Source organism: Bradysia coprophila (genome assembly GCF_014529535.1).
Source record: "Bradysia coprophila strain Holo2 chromosome X unlocalized genomic scaffold, BU_Bcop_v1 contig_79, whole genome shotgun sequence".
Lineage (NCBI taxonomy): Eukaryota > Metazoa > Arthropoda > Insecta > Diptera > Sciaridae > Bradysia > Bradysia coprophila.
The window spans coordinates 1,991,282-1,999,282 of NW_023503370.1; positions in this window are offsets into that span (position 1 = coordinate 1,991,282).

Here is an 8,001-nt window from a genome sequence, read left to right on the forward strand (position 1 = left end):
CTTTTTACATGTAAAATCATCAGAAGTGGTGTGTCCCCGCGTATCTAATAAAATGGCGGTCTGCGTGACCTCCTCAAAATATACAGCCTTGTGCACTGCCAGCACTTTTGCCTGAAGTGTGTCGATTTGATCAAAGATTATATTAAACTATTTGAAGTTAACTGAACGTTAGTTAAGGTAATCGCTTGAAAAACAAAACAATTTATTTCTTTTCTGTGCAAATCTTTTTTTATTCTCGAATACAACTCTTTTGCAACTTATTTTCACAGTGCAACTCCAACGCAACTCTTTTGTTTAGCGTACAACTCCGATGCAACTCTTTTTTTCGCATGCAATTCATTGCAACTCTTTTGAGTGGTTTGCCCCTTGCATGCAAACAAATGAAATAAATATTTTCTCATGTGCGCGATCAGACACTTTACCTTCAAACATTAACACTAGTATCTCATACAAAAAATATGTCCCTTGAATTAACTATGGAAACAAAGGTATAAAATAGTATATTATGTCACTGAAAAAAGTGTGTTTTTTTGATTGTCGTGACCTGATCAAAAATTCCACCTTTTTGATCCGAGAAACTTACACCAATTTATTTCTGTACCTGCGCTGCGAAAACTGAACTTTTTCATGCGTGATTTGGGTGGCGATCGAAGGGTATTTTTTTTTAGTTTTCTATTTTTTACTTTTCAACACTAGTTGCAAAATGGATTTTCATATATGCTTTTCGTCACTAGTGGTGAAATGAATTTACTTTTCACCACTCCTCCTGAACATTTGAATCATTAACCGTAAATAAAAATTCTGCCCTGACCAAACTTCGAACCACCCACACCAAAACCCAATGCTTATCGAGCAACAACCAATTTTTGAAGCGTACATAAATGTAGTCTACTTGATGAACGATCAATACAATCAATACAATACAACGATCGATACAATATTTCGTTCATACAGAAGAATGTATTTCAAAAGTTCATTTTTCGCAGCTTGTTGCAGAAAACATTTGTCTAACCAAAAAGTCACATTCCGAACACAAGTTGACACAACTGTGACGAAAAACTGGGAAAAATTGTTTCGTTTTGGCTCTCTATGTGGTGAGAGAATGTGACGTTTTTCGTCCGCCTGTATACAAACGCGCTCTTTCCTTGCGTACTATGTTTCCACTTCCTTACTTTGCTATTGGGATAAGGACATATTCACTCCCTAAGCCGTCAGTCGGAGATATTCAAAAAACTATGGTTCTCAAAAATGTGTATAACCGGGGGAAGGAGTGTAAAGAAACAATGTTTTCGAGCGTGCACAAAATGTTAGTTTGTTGACTTGTATACGCTGGATGTGTCATTCGACAGTTTTTATTTTCTTTAAATGATGCTTGCCTTCATCCTTTATAGTACACGTTGGCAAATATTTATTGAATGAAAATCCATTATGAAAATTGACTTTCTGTCTCAGCATTTTACTAACTGCACTGTTGGTTTAAAGTCTTAATAAGTTTACTTTTTTCACGTTAAAAATTCAACTGGAAAATTGAAGTAAATGAAAAACTTTATCAGACTGATGCATCCACGAAGTGCAACAGTCAAGTGATGCACCGTCACGACATCACATTAAAGTTGCATTTTCTTCAATTACAAAATGGATATATTCACGATCCCACTACCCAGTGTCACTGGATTGATAACATAATTTTTCACGGTTTAAAGAGAAACCTGGAAATGTTCTTTTGTTGTTTTGCCTATTTAAACTCCTAATTGTCTAATTATGAAAATTTCAGGATCGTAGTGTTTCGATCTGAGGCAACTGAATGGTTCCGAATATTTAGAAAATGTACCAGTCCAGCTAAAATTAATTAAAAGCTTGAAAGGTGTTAGTGCAATTAACAACAATTAAACCATAATGAGCGAAGAGCTCAGTGTTTCATTAATTTAAGCCTCTTTCGTGAAACATTAACTAAAACTCAATTCGTACACCAACGTTTTCCATTTCCAGAGATTTGCTGAATTCATAGAAAATCTCTGAGCCGGCTAATTGTGTTTTTTTGTTTCGTTGTCAACAGCGACGTGAATGATTGAATAACAAGTTTCTATTCACCCTCTCATTTGCATGTCTTTGATGAATGCGATTTGATGAAGAAAAACCTAATGTGCAGCATGTCATTCAGCAAAGGCATCAAAAGAAATGACAATAATGACCTAATTGAACATTAGCCTGTGACGACGACAGAAAAATAATGCTTTTAAATATTAATTATATCATCCACCCATGTTATGAATTCTGTATATAGATACCGAGTACATAGGTTGTAGGCAGGTATGCATATCTATATATATATATATGTATATACTCAAGAGCACAATCGTGTAGTAGGGGGATATACACACTCAAAGCTAAAGTGGAAAATTAAAATGACGCAAATACATAAATTAAATGTCATTTCAATGGCATAAAGCCAACTTTGTATGAAATGAAATGATATTACGGAGGACGCTTTTTCATGTTACAACATTGTACGTTACCTAAGCGTGGTATGCTTATTGAGATTGAAAAGTGAAATTGCAATATCAATTAACAGATGTAATTAAAATTTTAATTTGTTGGAAGATATTTCGCTTAGTTGTATTTAAAATGCATGTTGTAGATAAGTGTGCCCTCTCACAAGATTGTGGAATTCAAGATTTTTTTTTGTTTGTTTTCGATCGTGTGTTATTATTGTCCGTTGTATAAATACGATATGTGGTCCGTAATAGTTATTTATCTATCAAGGTATGTATGAAGGTACGTTATCGCACTAGATGTCGATTGTCGACTTGAGGCGACGCCGAGATGCAACGTTTTTCGCAATTTCCGGACATCAACACCTTTACAATGTGATGTAAAAAGACACGTTGAATGAAATCTGGTAGTCGATGCTGTTCGCTGTTTGAGATTCAGAAAAGTTTTGGTGCGAAAACTAGTATATCACTTGGACCAAAAAGGTATCATTTTGACCAAGATGGTGAAAACGTCCAAGAACGTGCTAAAAAACTTCGTATTTCACTGCGTCCGGGAAAACATTGAATTTGTGTGCAACAATTTACTGTTACTGAGTGTATCTGCTCGATAATATTCGGCTTGAACGCAAAAGTAAAATAGATCATCTTCAAGGCCGTTTGAAATGACATCCACGATTAGAACTGCCATCCACGTTAAAAAAATCTCATACAAATGAATGAATGAACGACACATTTAACGAAACTTAAGTGAGGTTACGTGTGAAAGTACCGTATCGTCAAGATGATCTATGATGTCGTTAATTAGTGAAATAAATAAATGTCGTCACAAATCGACGTTTCCACGCTAAGACCTTTAATCCTACCGGTCAAAACAATTTACGCCGTAAGTGCGGTCGAAATTCAAAATCTTTCTCACGCAAGTCTTTCTAACGCAGCGCCATTTTCATACAATGAAGCATAAAAATGTATTTTTCGGTTCACTTTTTCATGGACTCGTTCACTTGAAATTCAAATTTTAGACACACTTACGGCGTGAACAATGAGCAAACATTCACGTGAGTTATTTTACATGATAAATGCGTGAAAAACCGTAATTTCCATAATGCACATCAGTAACGGTAAGTTCAATATGGTATTAGAGAACGTTAGCTTTACTGGTAACGCTAAAGCCTACTATAATGCTTTGTCAGAAAAATGGCGACCATTGTGAATGCAATATGAATTTAAGATAAGAATGAATTTTCTATTTATGTAAAAATTATAACTTCAAAAATGGGGTTTGACCAAACGATTTTGTTATGGAAATTCTTAGATCTGATTTGTGAGCAGTCAAGTTTTAGGTCTACCCCTAATATGTATTCTAATGCCAGCCGGCGCGTTAATATATAATTTTAGTTTTATTTGTTCACTGTTTATGTTATATTTATTCAATCATCCATTCAATATTCAAATTTAAAGCGCAATTATGCCATGAAGTGAATTCATTATTATTATCTACGTACAAATATAGGCCAATAATTCGGTTAAATATTTATTTATTAACGGAACTAATCGCAATTATCCAGTCCTCAGTGTGTGTGTGGAGTAAATCATATAAATTACAATAGAACTGCCTTCAATCAAAGCATTTGATGATTTTTCTTTATATGTGCAATTTGTTGATTCTGACGAAGTTGAAAATCTTATTTGCCGTCAAATGTTTCGTAATCTCAAGTAACTATTTTGAAGTACTGGAATTATCGCGAGCGAGCGAGAAATTTTTGTGTATTTTTTTTTTTACTTTCAAAATCTTTTTACTGTGTTTTACAGTTATGTGATACACTGTCCAGTTTCAGTACCCTACAACACATGCATGAAGTAAGCTGATATTGCTCTTTTTTGATTTTTAAATTGTTTCCAATTCGAACTTCACAAATCGTTTTGGCATGTTGAAGAAAATTATTAGTGAAATCTGCTTCTGGACTTAGTGATCTGTGTAGCCTCGAAATAGTACATTGAATGACAAGGGGCGAAAGTAAAAAAATTCAACCGTGTGCGAGAGTTGGAGCCCGCGCCGAAGGCAAGGGCTCTAATCGCACAGGTTGAATTTTTTTACTTTTGCCCCGAGTCGTTCATACTATTTTTTTTGATACCAACATTGAAAATTGATACGTATCGCAAACATCGTAACAAAATGTTGAAATAAAAAGGCATTTAGCCAGAAAATGCGGGGGTCCAGGGGCGGCAGCCCCCTGGTATATGAAAAATTTAATAATTTAGCCATCACAACAATAACACACACAAAAATTAAGATATAACTAACAAATCATTCAGTAACAAAAAGTATCAACTTTGTATGCTAATTTCAATAAGAACACTGGCGCACAGTGTTTTACAATTTTGATCAAAGTATTCTGCATAATATGAGCGGATTTTGTTGACAACTCGACTCATTTCTCTCATTTTGTGTGACGTCAGTCACTTTCGCTGTTCGTTCAGTTGCGTTCGCTCTTCGTTAAGTACTTTCTCCCCGTGGGATGCATTCTTTTACTTTCGCCCCTCATATGCGGGGCGAAAGTATCATTTTTCAATGTTGGTATCAAAAAAAAATAGTTTGTGCCACCAAAAATTGAAATACGACTCTTTTCAGCACTCATTTTAGTGTTTTAAAGTGACTTATTTCAGCACCCGCTTGATGTGATATTACAACACTCAAAGCAGTGTTGATATGGAATTTGTATGAGTTGTTACAGCATTCGTTTGAGAAATTGCAAAGCAATGTGATCGATCAAATTTGAAGAGTGATTGTTTACAATGAAAATTATGATTTTTTGTGCTCTTGTTTATTTCAATTCTGAAAAAATCAACATTACAATACTTGTAACACAACATACTATTTCATAATTCAAGCACCTACTTACCCTTTCCACGTAAAATCCTTTAAATATTGTTAATCGTATGGTCAGGGCCGTAGCTAGACCATATATTTATGGTGAGCTCCTCTGAATTTCTTTGAGTGAGGTGGCATTAAATTGAACTGCTACATTGATCATCAAGAGTTTTGAGCTTTTGAGAGAAACAATTCTTAAGAGCTATCACCACTCGAGGGATGACAATCACAATTCATCTGGAGATAGAAATCATCCTCTACGTATCGAATCTATTTTTATTTCAAGGCAAGGTTGTTTCTTGCATTTCCTCTAACATTTTATCCTAAGACATCGACATCTAAAAATTGTTTTGTGAACCAGGAACTTCACAATTTTTAGATGTCGACATCTTAAAAAATATAATGCGAAGTTGCAAGGAGCCACTTTGTCTTTGAACATCATAAGAAATTTGGCTCTAAATATATCGGAGCCTTACAAAACAAAAAGTAGAGGTAGACTACCTAGAGGAATTATGACCCGAAATTCATTGAAAAATTATATCACACACACCACTAACACGAAAACGTCAACTTTGCAACTTTTAAAGGGACCTATACTTTTGACATTAAGAGTCCCTTGTGTGCTTGGTGTGCTTTTAAGGTGAGGTTCGTTCTGACGCTGGGACTTATTATAATACCACTTTCGCAATATGTCTTATCCTCCACATAACACAAGATTGAAGTGAAGTGTGTTATGTAGATGACCCTTATTTTCTACGGGAATGCGGATACGAGAACATATGAGGAATTTTGTATTGATGAAATCACCAATTATTTTCCATATTGTTGAGCCTGTTTGTGAATATCGCATTACAATGGAAAACTCAGTATAATTGTGGATTAAATCAACCACCCAAAATTGCTCGTGTGTTTTCTGCTTAAAGTAGTGTGAATTTTACCGTGCGAAATTGTCTTAAAAAATCAATAGTCCAAGACATGATAGGCAGGATAGGTATGTAACAATTACAATCTATTGTTCGTACATCAATCCCTTCAACCAAATTCGCAATCGCAAACTTCTTGTTCCGTGTACGAAAATGTATATGTCGAAAGCATCACGCTATATACAATATGGACTTTCATTTCGTATTTCGAAATTACGATTTATAGTAATCGACAACCAATAAATCCGATGGAATTAATGTTAATTCGGAGCCGTATTTTTTTTGGTTACATTTCGAAATCGTCAATGACCTTTTACTTCTTTTGTTGTTTTTTTTTTCGTTTGTTGTTAATACGACCTTCGAAACACGGATTTATAGTCATGGTATTTAAAGATTTCTGAATAAATAATTCGAGCGTTTTTTTTTCTGTTTCTCTGCCCTAATGAATTTGGAACAACCTTGGACTAAAGCTGCCTTCATTCCGACAACAATCGTCGCGTCCGCTTGTATATTGCAATTAACTCCAAAACGAAAGAAAAACTTTATTTTCAATTCATTTTCATTACACAGTCATTAATTCAACTTCATTCAACATAAAAAAAAAGTTATTTCGACAATACATGAAATTGATTCAGGTTAAAATAAGCGCCTTTATTTCCAGTTTAACAATGAAATTGAGCAATTTGTCTTATTCGTTACACTAATTTAGTTATATACGGGAAGCGGGAAGTTGGCTTAGATGCGAACATTGTGCACGTATTAAGGCTTTTTTTTCTCTCCTGTCTATACGACTCTACCATGTTTTATATGTTTTGTATCTCCGTGTGTTGTATAGTGTTCTACAGCCACAGACAATTCGATAGGAAAATCCTTTTATATTTATTGTATGTTTACAAGATGTAAGCTAGAAATCAATTTTCAGCGAATCACGTACCTACCCATTCATAATGGGTGTATGTAATATATAATGCATTCAATTCAAACCTTTCGAAATTTTGTATTCCACTTTTGTGTACGATGGTGTTTCGGCATGGATGAGTGTGTTAGTGTGCTTTCCATCAAAAAATAATAATAAAATTTTGTTTTCCATTGATGGACTACGTGTGTGAGTGTGTGTGTGCGGATGTGTTGCGTGCGTGAAATCATTTATTTGTTATAATTCCGAAGTACTTAATTGCATTCGGAAATGTGGGAGAAAGATTTTCCTTATATCGCCATTGTGACGCTGCTGGAAAGTCGAAGGGTGCAATTTTCCTTACTTCTTTTTGCCGAACAAAAACGTAATTAACATATTGCATTGTTCCAGATCATTAACGGTAACCTTTAAATAAATCAATAAAATGGTTCATATACTGCAACGATAATTGTCGGGGATTTTTTTTCTCCATTGGAAGCAGACGAGATTATGGAGAGAGAGAGAGAGTAAAGCCAACTATATATATATATATATATATAACTGTGCTTTAATCTTTATATTGCAGCAGATAAAAATGTTTATATTCGACATAAAAATGTTCGAAGTTAAATTGATTGGATGTTTCACAAATTGGTGTAGTGAATTTTCGGTACTTTATTCTTTATTTAACGATTTCGAATTGTGCATTGCAATCAATAGGTGGATATTTCATACCAATAAATATAAATTAATGTAATATAATATGTTCTGCCAGATGTAATACGGAAACCAGATGTACAAATAAATAAATTTCAAATCGGA